At 35.8% G+C, this 20,111-nt stretch overlaps 2 pseudogenes across 2 annotated transcripts; both read left to right on the top strand.

Annotated features, from left to right (window-relative positions):
- Positions 1-44: 44 nt before the first annotated feature.
- Positions 45-1,772, top strand: LOC148698966 (inactive disease resistance protein RPS4-like; annotated as a pseudogene). The gene is made up of 3 exons (XR_015957896.1): positions 45-180; positions 244-647; positions 744-1,772. The product of XR_015957896.1 is annotated as an inactive disease resistance protein RPS4-like (transcript).
- A 3,644-nt stretch (positions 1,773-5,416) lies between these two features.
- On the top strand, positions 5,417-11,895 carry LOC148698965 (TMV resistance protein N-like; annotated as a pseudogene). Its single transcript, XR_015961607.1, has 4 exons — positions 5,417-7,031; positions 7,180-7,599; positions 7,688-10,602; positions 10,693-11,895. The product of XR_015961607.1 is annotated as a TMV resistance protein N-like (transcript).
- The last annotated feature ends 8,216 nt before the right edge of the window (positions 11,896-20,111 follow it).

The raw sequence follows: 20,111 nt of genomic DNA, 5'->3' as shown, positions 1-20,111 counted from the left end.
TAAGACACTGTCGAGAACTCAAGAGCCTGCCTAGCAGCATTCATATGGGATCTCTTCAAACCCTTAATCTTTCTGGTTGCTCAAACTTTAAGAAGTTTCCAGAGATTTCAGATGCTATGGAGAATCTATCAAAGTTATATTTAGATGGGACTGCAATTAAAGAACTGCCTTTGTCAATTAGTAAACTCATGTGCCTTACTGTTTAGGGAATCTTCTTCTAGGGCTTGTTACGTTGAACCTAAGAGATTGCAAAAAACTCAAGTCTCCCAAGCAGCATTTGTGATCTCAAGTCCCTTCACTATCTTAGTCTTTCTGGTTGCCCAAAGTTTGAGGTGTTGGAATTATTGGGTATTGCTCATTTATCATTATTGAATACATTATAACTGTGTAGAAACAATTTTGAGAGCTTGCCTGCAGAAATGAATTGGCTTCATTGGTTAACAAGTCTCAAATTGGAAGGTTGCAAGGGACTGAAATCAATACCAGAGATTTCATCAACTATAAGGTTCATAGATGCCCATGATTGCACAGCTTTGGAATCTGTTTCAAGACCGAGCAAGTTTTTTCCCAAGAATCTTTACTTGACATTTTCAAACTGCTTCCAGCTGGTGCAAAATCTATTTGAAGATATTGTGGAAGCTCATCAGGTCTCTGTCTCTGTCTCTCTCTCTCTCTCTCTCTAGGTGCGAAAGTATGAAACATATCTAATGCAAGTCCAGTTTACCTTTGTTTTCATTCTGCAGGGTAATCTGCAACCTCTTTCCTTGTTTATGTATCTTTCTGGACGTAAACTTTCAGATTGGTTCAGCCATCAGTGTAGCAGATCTTCCGTAACTGTGCATCTACCACCAGTCTCGGATCATAAGATTTTAGGATTTGCTGTGTGCGGTGTTACTAAGTTCAAGTTGCACATTATACATCTGATCTATCTGCTCTGTGTTTTTGTACCTTCAAAGGAGAGCATGGCGAGCGCGGTTTCTGCTTTGATTTGCTTGATTTGAGCATCACAAGGGGCAGGTTACTTGAGTCAGATTATGTGATTCTGGGGCACCATTCAGCAGCATCGCATCAGAAGGAGTGGAGTTCGTCTCTTTTATGCCAATTGTGAGGAGGTGCATAATCTCTTTTATGCCAATTGTGAGAGGAAGCTAATTGGAAGCCGTGTGGTCCCTTTTATCCCAAATTTGAGGTGGTGCGTTATTGAAGCATGATACAGCCGGAACAATTCCAATTTCAAGAACAACACTATCATCGTGAGAATTCTGAAGCCGAAGTTCGTGGTTTTGGCAAATCACTGGTAAGAGTTGCTCATTCTGAGAGGAACCGTGAGGGGTGTTGCTATAACGAGGGTGAACAAAATGGAAGTGATACCTCTGACGCTGAGGATTTGTATTCTAAAAGATTGGTACTGCTTGATGGGGCAAAGGAAAACTGAAGAGAACAATTCTGTGTTGGATTTGATGGCTCAGTCCTGTTGGGTCTCGACCCTTTCAACGCGGACGTAAACCCAAACTGTTGTGGCTCTTTAGTTGGCATATGCGGATCACATGCTAGGTCTTTTTAGTGCTCGTATATAAAGCCTCGCATTGTGCAATTTGGATGAGACGTTTAAGGTTCTGTAAGAGTGAAACCAATTAGAGACAAATATTTTGTTTTTGATTCGTTTTTTCCCTCTTCTATTTGTGAGTGTATCTGGGTGTATTTTGGGTTTGAGTTTGAGAGCACTCTTTGTAATCTCCTTTTCCTTATGTTTATTAGTGGAACTTCCTCGCTGCCCCCCGAACTGAATGTAGGCTTACACCGAACCAGTATAAATCTTTGTGTCATTTTTAATTGTTTGTTTTGTCATATTTTTCCGTATTAGTTTTTTGGTTTCAAATTATCATTTCCGCACAACACACTGAACCCAGTGAAGGTGGAAAGGAGCTTGTTGTATTTGGAAGTGCCAATTCAGATAATGCAAGTCATCCAATGACATTGATAGAGGTTGAGATGAGCTTCTTGTAATGTTACTGGAGAAATGGCTCGATGTGCTACAATTGAAAAATTCAGTTGCAACACATTTATGTTCCTCATGAAAACAAGATTAATTAGAAGAATTAAGTTTTTAATTGCCCAATTCTGTTCCATATGAATTTAGAAATTAGAATCTCACTTTTTAGAGCTGTAATAACTTTGCAGCCACAAGACATAAATGCCAAGTACCCTTAATTACTCTTCCGGACGTCTCAGGTTCATGTTGACAACTTGACATAAACGATAGATTTTTCAGTGTGCTTGACATACGGCTCGGCACACCGAGTGTAATAATATAATTGGTTGAAAGCTTGAAAAAAAAAAATTATAATTAATTGTTGGTGTACCGAATAATGTGCCGGCCACACAAAAAAACTTCTCAACATGAACCCAACCCAAATGAGTCACTATTAGCTACTAAAAAGAATACAAAGTTTACATGAAAGAAAAAGGTTAAACTATCATTTCACATTCAACTTAAATAATTACACATGAGTTATTTTGTTACGCAATTGTGTAAGCGTGCTAAAATGTATGTCACTTTCGAATTAGGTGGGTTGGATGGGAACACAAACTCTTATTAACCATGTTAAATGGGTCAGCACGATTATGCCCAACTCAAACAAATTTGTTTTTTGTCTTTTTCAAGTCGGATTATCGAATCTATCTAAAATTGTTGCCTCTACTCTTTCTTGGCACACCCAAATTCAAGCAAAAACAATGAAAGGTACATCCGAACAAAAATACAATAAAAGGTACATCATACAACAACTTTCATATTTTTAATAGAAAATGCGCATTATCCTCGTCATACAAATGAAAGATTTCAGAAATGTACCATTAATAATGTGATAGTAGTTTAGAAGCCAAACGATGCTATTAGACATGATACATATGTGAGAAGCTAACACTTAACTCGAGGATATTTTCAATCACTCTAACTCATTTTTCATGTGAATAGCGAGATCGGAATATATTTCTAATTTACAAAGAAGTTGTTGGGTATGCAGGTGAAGATTCAACATAATTGAACGATATAGCTTAGTGTAGAATATCCTTTTTCTTTTCTTTTTTTGTTTGGTTACACTAGGTGCATTTGCCTTTTTATTTTAATAAAATTTCATCTCACACAGTCGGGGTTTCTTTAACAAAAAGGAAAACTGTAGATAGTATAGAATATCATTTTTACTAAAAAAAACATGTTAATACAAATTAAACTCATGGGATTTGCATATGTCGCTTTATTATAGTGACGAAAAATAATAATGCGTATACATTTTGATACGAATTCGATCCTTACGGATTTGTTTTGCATTCGATTCTTATAGATTGTCCTCTTCTCTAATAACTAATTACCTAAACCACCAACTTTGCTCTACTGTAAAAATTAATAATAAATAAAAAGAAGGGTCATTTAAGATTTGCTGAGTTCGAAAACCAAATTATTGTACTTTACGTAATGATTTAATTGGCATTGGCTCATTGACTTCGTGTCGGTCGGACCATTTTCCGGTGATCCAATTTGTATTTCAGTTGAGTTAGCAGCTCGATCATAAGCACTTTGTATAGTTGTTGTAACTTTGCAGCCACCAGCCATAAATACCAAGTACCCTTAATTACTCTTCCAGATGTCTCAGGTTCGTGTTGACATGAACACAGCACAAAGACAACACGATTAATTACTCATACGAATACAAAATTTACATAAAAAAAAGTGGTTAAAATTGTCATTTCACATTCAACTTAACTAGATCGCACACGAGTTACCGAGTAACGCGATTATGTAAGCACGCTAAAGAGTACGTCACTTTTGGATTAGGTGGGTTAGATCAAAACACAAACTCTTATTAACCATGTTAAATGGGTTGACACGATTATGCCCAAACTCAAACAAATTTGTTTTGTTTCAAATGTCTCTATGAATCTTCAAGTCAATGAAAAAATAGATTTTTGTGTCTTCCCCACCAATGAGTCCCTTTTAAAAAACAACAAATTTGTTTTGTCCTTTTCATACTCCTTCGCATTTTCTAGCTAGATCCGAATAAATAGAATGAAAGGTACCTGATCGAACAATAACTTTCATATTTTTAAGGGATGTTTTGAAATAGGTGCTTGATATTTTTCATAATCAAGATGTTCCACTCATATGTTACATAAAATAATATTATTTTTGCACATATTATACCCAAAAAATTAGAAGGTCCAATTTATTTATTTATTTTTTGTTAAGGTCATCTCCAACCGAAATGGCTATGTTTAGTTCCCGTCCAGATTATAGCATTGCAATAAATTATTTTTTAACAAACAGTGTCAGACCATAATTATATACCATCTCCAACCGAAGAGGGTTATTTTTTAGCCCCATCAATAATTTACTATTCTAAGTTTGTTCTTTAATTTTATTAATTAATTAAATTAAATTACCATATTAGAATAAAGTTTCTGAACATATTTTGAGTACAACTTAAAACTGTGACAATTAAGAAGAAAAAAAACTTACGTATCATAGACGTCAATGATGCGATAAACCCAAAATCCTCAAATTAGGAAATCAACAAATAGCATTTTAATTTCAATATTTTGAATAAATTGAAAATGCTGAGGTGGCATCAGTTGGAGCAGCTTAATCAAATATTTAAAAGGAAATAATTAATGTTCAATCTAAAAAGTGATCAAGAGGAGCGGTGGATTTTAATTATTCATGTTTTTATTAGAAAAAAACGTGCATTAACCTCGTCATTGATTCATTGACTCTCGTAGCCTCCTCGTGGTAGGGGATGAGGATCATCTTCAAATTTTTTTTGTAGGGATTTTTGAGATTTTTATTTTTCAATTGTTAATTATATATCGTACGGTCATGTTAGATATTATTTATGTTTAATTTTAAATAAAAAAATTTATGATCGTACGATATACAATGAACGATTAAGATACGAAAATCTCTATAATTCTTGTAATTTGAATCTGTATGGGAGCAAAATCCCGTAGGACCTCATGATGACCCACTGCTTTTCCTTTATTCTTTTGTAATTGCATTAGCTGTCTTATAGTGACTCAGCACTAGAGTTTCAAAGTCGTTTGTTTGACTTAGCTTTTGGGAGAAGATAAAGACTCTTTTTATTTAAAAATGATTTTATTTGCTAAGAAAAGGAAATGAATTATTAATAATATGATTTAAATTTATTTTTTATGTAAATTATACTTAAGATTTTTTAATTAAAATTAAAAAATAATACTACTAAATCGTAGTATGTATTTTCTTTTTGTTTATGAAATGAATTAAACCTTTGGCTTTTTCTGTCTTTTTCTTTTTTTAACCTTTTCTCTTTCTCGGTGCGGCTGGTAGCTTTTTCTTTTTCTCTGTCTATTTTTATTTTATTTTTTATGAGTGCGGCTGGTGGCTAACCCAACTCCAAAAGCTGACGCTCAATCGGACATTTCAGCTTTTACGTAGCATTAGGCGAGTCGATAGCTGACCATTGGCTGTCGATATTCTTCCTGTTAATTGTCAATGGCCGCTTCTTCGTCTTCCTCATGGAAATACGACGTCTTCCTGAATTTCAGAGGCGAAGACACTCGCAAGATCTTCGTCGGCCATCTCTACAGTGCTCTGCGTCGGAAAGCAATCAACACCTTCATCGACGCCGAAGAGCTCAGAAAAGGCAACGACCTTTCGGAACTCCTTGCGGCTATCGAGTCGTCGAGGCTTTCGATCGTGGTTTTCTCCCCGGACTACGCTTCTTCGATGTGGTGCTTGAAAGAACTGGTCAAAATCCTGGCGTGCATGGATGCAAAGAAGCAGATAGTGGTGCCGATTTTCTACCAAGTTGATCCATCTGAAGTTCGTAAGCTCAAGAGAAGTTTTGCAGAAGCTTTACCTCAAAACGAAGGTGAATCGAGCGCCGAAATGAAAGAGGTGGAGAGCTGGAGGTCCGCGCTAACCAGAGCTGCCAATTTATCTGGCTGGGATTCGCGAAAATACGAGTAATTACTGTTCGATTATATTCTTAATTACTTTTGAATTGGGATTTTTATATCCTGTTCCTCCTGGGTTGCAAAAGGATGATGTTCGTATTGTCGGAATATGGGGTATGGGTGGTCTAGGCAAAACAACTATCGCTAGTGCTGTTTATCATGAAATCGCTCGTGAATTTGAAGCTTGTTGCTTTCTTGAAAATGTCAAGGAGGGTTTCAAGAATAATAGCAAACTACATGTGCAGACACAACTTCTAGCAAGTATCTCGGATAACAAGGTGGAGAGTTCGGACATTTTGAGTAAGGGTTTCGAGGTGATGTTAAAGAGCCTAGGTCAGAGAAAAGTTCTTATTGTTGTTGATGATGTGGACAAATTAGACCAAATTGATGCTTTACTAGGAAAGCAACATTCCTTTGGTGGTGGAAGTAGAATCATTATAACAACAAGAGATTCGACATTACTAATAAGTGAAGCTGATGCAATGTATAAGCCTGAGATTTTCATTGATTCTGAAGCTATGGAGCTCTTTAGGAAGCACGCCTTCAGAACAATCCAACCCACCCGAAATTATGGTCAGCTCTCAAGGCGTGTCATACAATATGCTCAAGGTCTACCTTTAGCACTCAAAGTCTTGGGAGCTCATCTTCATAACAAAACTGTACGCCAGTGGGAAGATGTGTTAGAAAAAATAAGGAAAATCCCACAAAGTGGAATTCATGATGTGCTTAAAACAAGCTTTGATGGATTAGATGAAACAGAGAAGAAGATCTTTCTAGATATTGCATGTTTCTTTAAAGGAATGAAAAAAGACTATGCAACTGCAATTCTGGACAGTTTTGGTTTCTATCCTCATGATGGAATAGGAGTTCTAATCGATCGAGCTCTCATATCTGTCTCAGAGTGGGGGCAACTGGAGATGCATGATTTACTAGAGGAAATGGGTCGGGAAATCGTTCGCCAAGAATTTATCGAAGAGCCTGGGAGAAGAAGTAGGTTGTGGAGTTATGAAGATGTTCGTCATGTGCTGACTCAAAATACAGTGAGATGTCTTTTTCTTATGCAATGTTTCGTAGAAAACTTCAGCTTTCGACCAAAATCTATTTTATAGCAAACATGCATTGTTTATAATATTCAGTAAGGTTCTTGGTGTTTTCCTTCACTTTAATTTACATTGTTGGTTTATCCAGGCAACAGAAGCAGTTGAAGGCATAATCCTGGATTCAGCATTCTTTAAAGAGGGATGCTCAAATACAGAAGCTTTTGTTAGTATGACAAAACTAAGACTGCTCATGATCCGTGATGGCACTTATACTTACACCAAGTACTTTGATGAATATGGGTTTGTATCCAAGGTTTCATTTGACAGTCAAACTTCAAGTGAAGCAGAAGATGAGCTTGCATTCGGGGATTCATTTGACCATCGAGCTCCACATGATTGCTTCATAAAACGCTGGATTGCGGACTTAAAGTTCCAATGTTCTCAGTTGAGGTGTCTCCTCTGGCGTGGTTGCCCCCTCAAGTCTTGGCCATCCAACTTTCAGTTCAAGAATCTTGTAAACCTTGACATGAGCAATAGTTGCATCGAACAACTTTGGAAAGGAGCTGAGGTACGATTTTTCATTTGCGTAAATACATTTATTTTCAATGTTTAGGTTCTGAGATGTGTTCTGCATGTTTTCTTGGACTTTTTAACAGCCTCTGGAAAAGTTGAAATTCATCAATTTAAGTCATTGTCAATACCTTAAGAAAACCCCCGACTTCACAAAGGCTACAAGTCTTGAGGAACTAAATCTACAAGGTTGTACAAGTTTATCTGAGGTTGACCTATCCATTTCAGCTCTGAAAAACCTTGCTATATTGAATTTACGAGACTGTAAAAAACTCAATAGCCTGCCGAGCATCATTCATATGGGATCTCTTCAAACTCTTGATCTTTCTAGTTGCTCAAACCTTGAGATGTTTCCAGAGATTTCAGAAGTTATGAAGAAGCTGTCAAAGCTTTATTTAGATGGGACTGCAATTAAAGAGCTGCCTTTATCAATTAATAAACTCACGGGCCTTACAATTTTGGACCTAAGAGGCTGTCGAGAACTCAAAAGCCTTCCGAGCAGCATTCATATGGGATCCCTTCAAACCTTTAAGCTTTCTGGTTGCTCAAACCTTGAGAAATTTCCAGATATTTCAGATGTTATGGAGAATCTATCAGAGTTATATTTAGGTTGGACTGCCATTAAAGAACTGCCTTTGTCAATTAATAAACTCACGGGCCTTACTGTTTTGGACCTATCTGGGTTTCAAGAACTCAAGAGCCTGCCGAGCAGCATTCAGATGGGATCTCTTCAAACCCTTCGTCTTTCTGGTTGCTCAAACTTTGAGAAGTTTCCAGATATTTCAGATGGTACGGAGAAGCTATCATGGCTTTATTTAGATGGGACTGCAATTAAAGAACTGCCTTCGTCAATTAATAAACTCACGGGCCTTACTGTTTTGGACCCACGAGGCTGTCGAGAACTCAAGAGCCTGCCGAGCAGCATTCATATGGGATCTCTTCGAACCCTTAATTTTTCTGGTTGCTCAAACCTTGAGAAGTTTCCAGAGATTTCAGAAGTTATGAAGAAGTTGTCAAACCTTTATTTATGTTGGACTGCAATTAAAGAGCTGCCTTCATCAATTAATAAACTCACGGGCCTTACAATTTTGGACCTAAGAGGCTGTCGAGAACTCAAAAGCCTGCCGAGCAGCATTCATATGGGATCCCTTCAAACCTTTAAACTTTCTGGTTGCTCAAACCTTGAGAAATTTCCAGATATTTTAGATGTTATGGAGAAGCTATCAAAGCTTTATTTAGATGGGACTGCGATTAAAGAACTGCCTTCATCAATTAATAAACTCACGGGCCTTACTGTTTTGGACCTATATGAGTGTCAAGAACTTAAGAGCCTGCCGAGCAGCATTCATATGGGATCTCTTCAAACCCTTCGTCTTTCTGGTTGCTCAAACCTTGAGAAGTTTCCGGATATTTCAGATGTTATGGGGAATCTATCAGGGTTATATTTAGATAGCACTGCCATTAAAGAACTGCCTTCGTCAATTAACAAACTCACGAGCCTTTCTGTTTTGGACCTATCTTGGTGTCGAGAACTCAAGAGCCTGCCCAGCAACATTTATATGGGATCTCTTCAAATCCTTAAACTTTCTAGTTGCACAAACCTTGAGGAGCTTCCAGAGATTTTAGATATTATTGAAAATCTATCAGCGTTATATTTAGATGAGACTGCCATTAAAGGACTGCCTTCGTCAATTAATAAACTCATGGGCCCTATTGTTTTGAACCTATCTGGGTGTCAAGAACTCAAGAGCCTGACAAGCATCATTCATGTGGGATCTCTTCAAACCCTTTATCTTTCTGGTTGTTCAAACTTTGAGGAGTTTCCAGATACTTCAGATGTTATGGAGAAGCTATCAAACCTTTATTTAGGTGGGACTGCCATTAAAGAACTGCCTTCATCAATTAATAAACTCACGGGCCTTACTGTTTTGGACCTATCGGGGTGTCGAAAACTCAAGAGCCTGCCGAGCAGCATTCATATGGGATCTCTTTTAACCCTTAATCTTTCTGGTTGCTCAAACTTGGAGAAGTTTCCAGTTATTTCAGATGTTATGGAGAAGCTATCACAACTTTATTTAGATGGGACTGCGATTAAGGAACTGCCTTCGTCAATTAATAAACTCACGGGCCTTACGCATTTGGACTTATCTGGGTGTCAAGAACTCAATAGCCTGCCAAGCAGCATTCACATGGGATCTCTTCGAACCCTTGATCTTTCTGGTTGCTCAAACCTTGAGAAGTTTCCAGAGATTTCAGATTCTATGGAGAATCTATCAGAGTTATATTTAGATGGGACTGCCATTAAAGAACTACCTTCGTCAATTAACAAACTGACGGGCCTTACTGTTTTGGACCTATTTGGGTGTCAAGAACTCAAGAGCCTGCCAAGCAGCATTCATATGGGATCTCTTCAAACCCTTAATCTTTCTGGTTGCTCAAACCTTGAGAAGTTTCCAGAGATTTCAGATGCTATGGAGAATCTATCAGAGTTATACTTAGATGGGACTACAATTAAGGAACTGCCGTCGTCAATTAGTAAACTCACGAGCCTTACTGTTTTGGAAATCTTCCAGCGCTTGTTACGTTGAACCTAAGAGATTGCAGAAAACTCAAGTCTCCCAAGCAGCATTTGTGATCTCAAGTCCCTTCACTATCTTAGTCTTTCTGGTTGCCCAAAGTTTGAGGTGTTGGAATTATTGGGTATTGCTCATTTATCATTATTGAATACATTAGAACTCTGCAGAAACAATTTTGAGAGCTTGCCTGCAGAAATGAATTGGCTTCATTGGTTAACAAGTCTCAAATTGGAAGGTTGCAAGGGACTGAAATCAATACCAGAGATTTCATCTACTATAAGGTTCGTAGATGCCCATGATTGCACAGCTTTTGAAGCTGTTTCAAGATCAAGCAAGTTATTTTTCCCAAGAATCTTTACTTGACATTTTCAAACTGCTTCCAGCTGGTGCAAAATCTATTTGAAGATATTGTGGAAGCTCATCAGGTCTCTCTCTCTCTCTCTCTCTCTCTCTACGTGCGAAAGTACGAAACATATCTAATGCAAGTCCAGTTTACCTGTGTTTTCATTCTGCAGGGTAATCTGCAACCTCTTTACATGCTTATGTATCTTCCTGGAAGTAAACTTTCAGATTGGTTCAGACATCAATGTAGCAGATCTTCCGTAACTGTGCATCTACCACCAGTCTCGGATCATAAGATTTTGGGATTTGCAGTGTGCGGTGTTACTAAGTTCAAGTATGCCCATTATTCATCTGATCTATCTGCTCTGTGTTTTTGTACCTTCAAAGGAGAGCATGGCGAGCGCGGTTTCTGCTTTGATTTGCTTGATTTGAGCATCACAAGGGGCAGGTTACTTGAGTCAGATTATGTGATTCTGGGGCACCAGTTCAGCAGCATCGCATCAGAAGGAGTGGAGTTTGTCTCTTTTATGCCAATTGTGAGGAGGTGCATAATCTCTTTTTTGCCAATTGTGAGAGGAAGCTAATTGTAAGTCCGTGTGGTCCCTTTTATCCCAAATTTGAGGTGGTGCATTATTGAAGCATGATACAACCGGGTCAATTCCACTTTCAAGAACAACACTATCATCATGAGAATTCTGAAGTCGAACTTCGTGCTTTTGGCAAATCACTGGCAAGAGTTGCTCATTCTGAGAGGAACCATGAGGGGTGTTGCTATAACGAGGGTGGACAAAGTGGAAGTGATACCTCTGCCGCAGAGGATTTGTATTCTAAAAGATTGGTACTTCCTGATGGGGCAAAGGAAAACTGAAGAGAATAATCCCCTCTGTGTTGGATTTGATGGCTCAGTCCTGTTGGGTCTTGACCCCTTCTACGCGGACCTAAAACCAAACTGTTGTGGCTCTTTAGTTGGCGTATGCGGATCACAGGCTAGTTCTTTTTAGTGCTTGTATATAAAGCCTCGCATTGTGCAATTTGGATGAGACGGTGGGAATAGAAGCAGCTGCACTAGTGTAAAGTAAAGAGAAGAGCCGACACCCAATGGAAGAGAGAAATAAAATGGGGAGCTGCTGCGTTTAAGGTTCTGTAAGAGTGAAACCAATTAGAGATTGTTGTAGTTGTAGAGAGACAAATATTTTGTTTGTAATTCGTTTTTTCCCTCTTCTATTTGTGAGTGTGTCTGGGTGTATTTTGGGTTTGAGTTTGAGAGCACTCTTTGTAATCTCCTTTTCCTTTTGTTTGTTAGTGGAACTTTCTCGCTGCCCCGAACCGGATGTAGGCTTACGCCAAACCAGTATAAATCTTTGTGTCATTTTTAATTGTTTGTTTTGTCGTATTTTTCTGTATTGGTTCATTGGTTTCAAATTAGCGTTTCCGCACAACACACTGAACGTAGTGAAGGTGGAAAGGAGCTTGTTGTATTTGGAAGTGCCAATCCAGATAATGTGAGTCATCCAATTTGACATTGACAAAGGTTTAGATGAGCTTCTTGTAATGTTAACTCAAAATTAGAACGAGAGAAATGGCTCGATGTGCTGAAATTGAAAAATTCAGTTGCAACACATTTATGTTGCTCACGAAAACAAGATTAATTAGAAAAATTAAGTTTTTAATTGCCCAATTTTGTTCCATATGAATTTAGAAATTGGAATATCACTTTGTAGAGCTGTAATAACTTTGCAGCCACAAGACATAAATAGCAAGTACCCTTAATTACTCTTCCGGACGTCTCAGGTTCGTGTTGACATAAACGGTAGATTTTTCATTGTGCTTGGTACACGACTCGGTACACGGTTCGGTACATCGAGTATAATAATATAATTGATTAGAAGCTTGAAAAAAAAAAAATTATAACGAATTGTATCATTAATTCTTAGTGTACCGAATAATGTGCCAGCCACATGAAAAAGCTTCTCGACATGAACACATGGTGTCACTATTAGCTACTAATAAGAATTCAAAGTTTACATGAAAGAAAAAAGGTTAAACCATCATTTCACATTCAACTTAAATAATTACACACGAGTTATCTAATTACTCAATTGTGTAAGTGTGCTAAAATGTATGTCACTTTCGAATTAGGTGGGTTGGATGGGAACACAAACTCTTATTAACCATGTTAAATGGGTCAACACGATTGTGCCCAACTCAAACAAATTTATTTTTTGTCTTTTCCAAGTCGGATTATCGAATCTGTCTAAAATTGTTGCCTCTGCTCTTTCATGGCACACCCAAATTCAAACAAAAACAATGAAAGGTTCGAACAAAAATGCAATAAAAGGTACACCATACAACAACTTTCGTATTTTAAATAGAAAACGCGTATTATCCTCATCATGCATATGAAAGATTTCAGAGTTGTACTATTAATAACGTGACAGTAGTTTAGAAGTCAAACAATACTGTTAAACATGACATATATGTGAGACGCTGACACTTAACTCGAGGATATTTCGAATCACTCTAACTCACTTTTCATGTGAGTAGCGAGATCGGAATATATTTCTGATTTACAAAGAAGTTGTTAGGTATGCAGGTGAAGATTCAACATAGTTGAACGATATCGCTTAGTGAAGCATATCTTCTTTTCTTTTTCTTTTTTTTTTGTTTGGTTACACTAGGTGCATTTGCCTTTTTATTTCAATAAAATTTCACCTCGCACAGTCGAGGTTTCTTTAACAAAAAGAAAAAGTGTAGATAGTATAGAATATCATTTATACTTAAAAAAACATGTTCATACAAATTAAACTCATAGGATTTGCATATGTCGCTTTACTACAATAATGAAAAATAATAATGCGTATACACTTTGATGCGAATTTAATCCTTACGGATTTGTTTTGAATTCGATCCTTATAAATTTTCCTCTTCTCGAATAACTAATTACCTAAACCACCAACGTTGCTCTACTGTAAAAATTAATAATAAATTAAAAAAAGGGTCATTTAAGATTTGCTGAGTTTCAAAACCAAGTTAGTGTACTTTACGTAATGATCTAATTTGCATTGGCTCATTGACTTCGTGTCGGTCAGACCATTTTCCGGTGATCCAATTTGTAGTTCAGTTGAGTTAGCAGCTCGATCATAAGCACTTTGTATAGTTGTAGTAACTTTGCAGCCACTAGACATAAATACCAAGTACCCTTAATTACTCAAACTGTTGTGGCTCTTTAGTTGGCATATGCGGATCACATGCTAGGTCTTTTTAATGCTTGTATATAAAGCCTCGCATTGTGCAATTTGGATGAGACGTTTAAGGTTCTGTAAGAGTGAAACCAATTAGAGAGACAAATATTTTGCTTTTAATTCGTTTTTTCCCTCTTCTATTTGTGAGTGTATCTGGGTGTATTTTGGATTTGAGTTTGAGAGCACTCTTTGTAATCTCCTTTTCCTTATGTTTATTAGTGGAACTTCCTCGCTGCCCCCAAACTGGATGTAGGTTTACGCTGAATCAGTATAAATCTTTGTGTCATTTTTAATTGTTTGTTTTGTCATATTTTTTCGTATTAGTTTATTGCACTACTACAATATAGGCTATCACCGGCGGACCAAAAACCGACAAGAAACCCCGATTCTGTCGGAAATTTGGCAAAAATCCGACATAAAACACTGCAATGTCGGATTGGAATAGCGACGCCATTGCTACCGTCACTAAAGGGCTTCAGCGTCGCTTTGTTCGCTTAATCCGTCACTACGCAGCGTCGGTTTAAAGCGACGCTGATGTTAACGTCGGTTTAAAGCGACACTAGTCAACAATTAACTAAATAAAATATGCAAACTAGTGACGGTTTAAAGCGACGTTAGAGAACAATTAAATAAATAAAATATGCAAACTAGTGACGATTTAAAGCGACACCACCTTTGATAATAATAATTTAAAAAAAAGTCGAAATTTGTTTCTGTATTCGTTCTCAAATAATTATAACTCAAAAAAATTATATAATCGAAATAATAAATTTCAATTTTAGGCCAAAACAAACAATAATAAAAATAATTCAAAAGAAAAATAGTGCCATAATATACAAATGTTTTACATCTAACATTCCATATAATTTACAAAAATTCTTCCTCCATGCTTTCCTGTGCTTGCCTTTGTCGAAGACCACATATTTTGTAGCTCCATAGTGACATATATAATACTAGCAACTCCATGCTGCCATGCTTGCCATCAGATCAGTGCTCCAATACTTTACTACTTCAACATTAAGGCTCTAATCTCTATAGATTAAACTCAGGTTTTATACCTTTAAAAAATTATGGATCTGCGATTTCCAATGTCCTTGCTCTTCAGATCCAACATGCATAAATACAAAAAAAAACAATTAAAAACCAAGAAACAAAAATAAATTTTCAATTTAAGCATAAAACTATTTAGAATACAAAATAGAAACTAAAATTAATAATCATAATAATTTAAAAATGAACCACCTTCAAGCTCTTCCTCCTCGAATTGGAGTTCTTCACAATGTTGATCTTCAAACTGGTGATCCAAAGCAAACGGGGAAGGAGTTGAGGAAAAAATGAAAAGGAGGAAGAAGGGGACGCACAGATGAAATGGGGAAGGAGAAGAAGAAAGTCTGAAATTGGGGGAGAAATGAAAGCACGGTTGAAATGGGAAAGAGAGGGGTTTAAATATGGGTACTTAGTTTGCGTCCGTTAAAACCGACGCAAACGTCTGACACTTTTTTTGAAATTCACATAGCGTCGCTTTAATGAAACTCGTGTCGCTTTAATGAAACTAGCGTCGCTTTAAACCGACACAAACTTCTGACACTTTTTGAAATTCACATAGCGTCGCTTTAATGAAACTTGCGTCGCTTTTAACCGACGCCAACTTCTGACACACTTTTTGAAATTCACATAGCGTCGCTTTAATGAAACTAGCGTCGCTTTTAACCGACGCCAACTTCTGACACACTTTTTGAAATTCACATAGCGTCGCTTTAATGACACTAGCGTCGGTTAAAACCGACACTAAGTCTCTCCATCCATTCAAACAAGCGGGAAATTTCCCGCCTAATATTTCAAATACTATAATTTTATATATATTAATTTTATAACCCTAAAAAATACTATAATAATTATATATATTAATGTAACAATTTTATACCCCTAAAAACTATAATAATTATATATATATATATATATATTAAATTAAATTTAAAAAATTGGTGACCGTTGGATCAGTTTCAATATACATACCATTCAATTTCTTTAAGTGTTATACATACAAAATAAATAAATTTAAATCTACTTAATAAATATATATATATATACACACACCATTGAACTTGATGGGATACAAATTCTATGGAACTTTTCGATGGTTATAAAACGAAAAACTAATTTAAATCAATATGTCGCTTAAAAGCGACACTGGGTTTCAAAATATTTAAAAAAACTAATTTAAAGCGACATTGGATTTCAAAATATTTAAAAAAATAATTTAGTGTCGGTTATAAGCGACACTCATATAAGGGTAGGTTTTTGGGTGTGCAAAGCACCATTTTTGCACAAGTCAAACCACCTGGTTTTTTCTTCTAAAAAAGAAAACATATATTCCGTATAATACCTCCTGGTCCCAAAATAAGATCACTTCAATTAATTGGAAGGATACTTCTGAGAATTTGTATTACACAAGAGCAAAAAAATAATAAAAGTTGAGGGCCATATTTGTGCGCTATACAGCACACACACTCCACACTTTGTCCATCAATTGATAGTGAAATTAGTTTGACGGTTGAGATCGTTGAAATTAGTTTCGGGGAATTCATATCCCATCAAAACAATAGATTGACTAACACTTAGAGTTTATTTATACTTTCATTAAGTATAACATAAGATTTTGTGGTATCCACTTGTGTAAATATTTTAATTTGAAGATCGAATTCATTCATTCTATTCATAAAGGGTCAATGAGTGTAGCTGTAAAAAATCATCAAAATCGGAGTTAAAATAACCGTTAAATCGTGATTTTTCGTTTATAACCGTCGAAAAGCTTTGTCCCGTTACTTGATCTCTGAATGTTTGTTTTTTGTGATTTTTTGCTGATGTGATCTCGAAGCATATGCAAACAAGTTTGACGGTTGGGATCGTTGAAATTAGTTTCGGAGAATTCGTATCCCATCAAAACAATAGATTGACTAACACTTAGAGTTTATTTATACTTTCATTAAGTATAACATAAGATTTTGTGGTATCCACTTGTGTAAATATTTTAAATTGAAGATCGAATTCATTCATTCTATTCATATAGGGTCAAGGAATGTAGCTGTAAAAAATCATCAAAATCGGAGTTAAAATAACCGTTAAATCGTGATTTTTCGTTTATAACCGTCGAAAAGCTTTGTCCCGTTACTTGATCTCTGAATGTTTGTTTTTTGTGATTTTTTGCTGATGTGATCTTGAAGCATATGCAAACAAGTTTGACGGTTGGGATCGTTGAAATTAGTTTCGGAGAATTCGTATCCCATCAAAACAATAGATTGACTAATACTTAGAGTTTATTTATACTTTCATTAAGTATAACATAAGATTTTGTGGTATCTACTTGTGTAAATATTTTAATTTGAAGATCGAATTCATTCATTGTATTCATATAGGGTCAAGGAGTGTAGCTGTAAAAAATCATCAAAATCGGAGTTAAAATAACCGTTAAATCGTGATTTTTCGTTTATAACCGTCGAAAAGCTTTGTCCCGTTACTTGATCTCTGAATGTTTGTTTTTTGTGATTTTTTGCTGACGTGATCTCGAAGCATATGCAAATAAGTTTGACGGTTGGGATCGTTGAAATTAGTTTCGGAGAATTCGTATCCCATCAAAACAATAGATTGACTAACACTTAGAGTTTATTTATACTTTCATTAAGTATAACATAAGATTTTGTGGTATCCACTTGTGTAAATATTTTAAATTGAAGATCGAATTCATTCATTCTATTCATATAGGGTCAAGGAATGTAGCTGTAAAAAATCATCAAAATCGGAGTTAAAATAACCGTTAAATCGTGATTTTTCGTTTATAACCGTCGAAAAGCTTTGTCCCGTTACTTGATCTCTGAATGTTTGTTTTTTGTGATTTTTTGCTGATGTGATCTCGAAACATATGCAAACAAGTTTGACGGTTGGGATCGTTGAAATTAGTTTCGGAGAATTTGTATCCCATCAAAACAATAGATTGACTAACACTTAGAGTTTATTTATATTTTCATTAAGTATAACATAAGATTTTGTGGTATCCACTTGTGTAAATATTTTAATTTGAAGATCGAATCCATTCATTGTATTCATATAGGGTCAGGAGTGTAGCTGTAAAAAATCATCAAAATCGGAGTTAAAATAACCGTTAAATCGTGATTTTTCGTTTATAACTGTCGAAATTAGTTTCATAGAATTCGTATCCAATCAAGTTCAATGGTGTGTGTGTATATATATATATTAAGTAGATTTAAATTTATTTATTTTGTATGTATAACACTTAAGAAATTGAATCGTATGTATATTTAAGCCAATCCAATGATCACCAATTTTTTAAAATTTAATTTAATATATATATATATATATATATAATTATTATAGTTTTTAGGGATATAAAATTTAATTTAATATATATATATATAATTTAATATATATATATACACACACTTTATGTCGCTTAAAAGCGACACTAGTATTTAAAAATTATTAAAATAATGTTTACGTCGGTTTAAAAGCGACACTAGTATTTAAAAATTATTAAAATATATGTTTACGTCGGTTTAAAAGCGACATAAACATTTAATAACGCTTATAAGCGACAGTAAATCCGACGTCATGTTCAGTTAGTGTCGCAACTGCCTAATCCGCTACTATATTAGATTAAAGCGACACCACCCTCCGACACTATAGCCCCCTTTTGTAGTAGTGTTGGTTTCAAATTAGCGTTTCCGCACAACACACTGAACCCAGTGAAGGTGGAAAGGAGCTTCTTGTATTTGGAAGTGCCAATTCAGATAATGCGAGTCATCCAATTTGACATTGATAGAGGTTGAGATGAGCTTCTTGTAATGTTAATTGAAAATTAGAACAAGAGAAATGGCTCGATGTGCTGAAATTGAAAAATTCAGTTGCAACACATTTATATTGCTCATGAAAACAAGATTAATTAGAATAATTAAGTTTTTAATTGCCCAATTCTGTTCCATATGAATTTAGAAATTAGAATCTCACTTTTTAGAGCTGTAATAACTTTGCAGCCACAAGACATAAATACCAAGTACCCTAATTACTCTTCCGGACGTCTGAGGTTCATGTTGACAACTTGACATAAATGATAGATTTTTCAGTGTGCTTGACATACGGCTCGGTACACCGAGTGTAATAATATAATTGGTTGGAAGCTTGACAAAACTAAGATTGCTCATGATCCGTAGGAGTGCTTATAATTATTCATTTGGCCATCAAAGTCCAAAAAAGTTCCCATCTTCTCAGTTGAGGTGTCTCCTCTGGCATTATTGCCCCCTGAAGTCTTGGCCATCCAACTTTCAGTTCAAGAACCTTGTAAACCTTGACATGAGCTGTAGTGACATCGAACAACTTTGGAAAGGAGCTGAAGTACGATTTTTCATTTACGTAAATTTATTATTTTCAATGTTTAGGTTCTGAGTTGTGCATGTTTTCTTGGACTTTTTAACAGCCTCTGGAAAAGTTGAAATTCATCAATTTAAGTCATTGTCAATACCTTATGAAAACCCCCGACTTCACAAAGGCTACAAGTCTTGAGGAACTAATTTGAAATCAAGTGATGGGATCAAATTTGTTTTAGACAACTGCAAAACTCTTTCTTTTGAAATGTGTCCCTACCTTTTATGCCACAAAATATAAGAAACTTCAGATTCATGCATCCTTTTGGTATTAACATTCATAACAGGTAAGGATGTTTGATCAACAATGCATTCCAATTTCCATAATTCATCATGCATAAATGCTGATCCCAGCAATGAATGCAATCTGTTTTTTCTAAAAAATTTGATGCTGTCATCATTCACAAGAAAAGCAAAACCTTGTTTGACTAATTTTGATGCTGAAAGTAAGTTTCTCCTCATAGCTGGAACATAAAGCACATCATTTAATTTAAGTATAAAACCCGATTTTAGTTTAAGTCTTATGACCCCAACGGCCTCTACATTCACTTTTGTCCCTTCACCTACAAAAACATTGTAAGAATTTTTACTTGGTTGCTTTTGTTTTTGAAAACCATGCAATGTATCTATAATGTGCACAGATGATCCAGTGTCAAACCACCAGGAATCTATAGGGATTTCAATCAAATTAGACTCCACACAAACATAGACATCAGTTCTACCTTTACTTTTCAGCCAGTCCTTAAATTGTTCACAATCTTTTCTATAATGACCCTTGAGTTTGCAATGATGACACTTGATTTTAGAGACATCCTTAATTTTGACATTAAGATTGTCAGATTTAAAGGCTTTAGTATTTTTAGCAGACTTACCAAAAGACTTAGAGGCCTTACCAGAAGCAATAATGGTCTCATT

The sequence above is a fragment of the Pyrus communis genome, chromosome 1, assembly GCF_041283825.1.
Source record: "Pyrus communis isolate YQ-2024b chromosome 1, ASM4128382v1, whole genome shotgun sequence".
Classification (NCBI taxonomy): domain Eukaryota; kingdom Viridiplantae; phylum Streptophyta; class Magnoliopsida; order Rosales; family Rosaceae; genus Pyrus; species Pyrus communis.
This window is presented reverse-complemented; position numbering and strand designations above follow the sequence as displayed.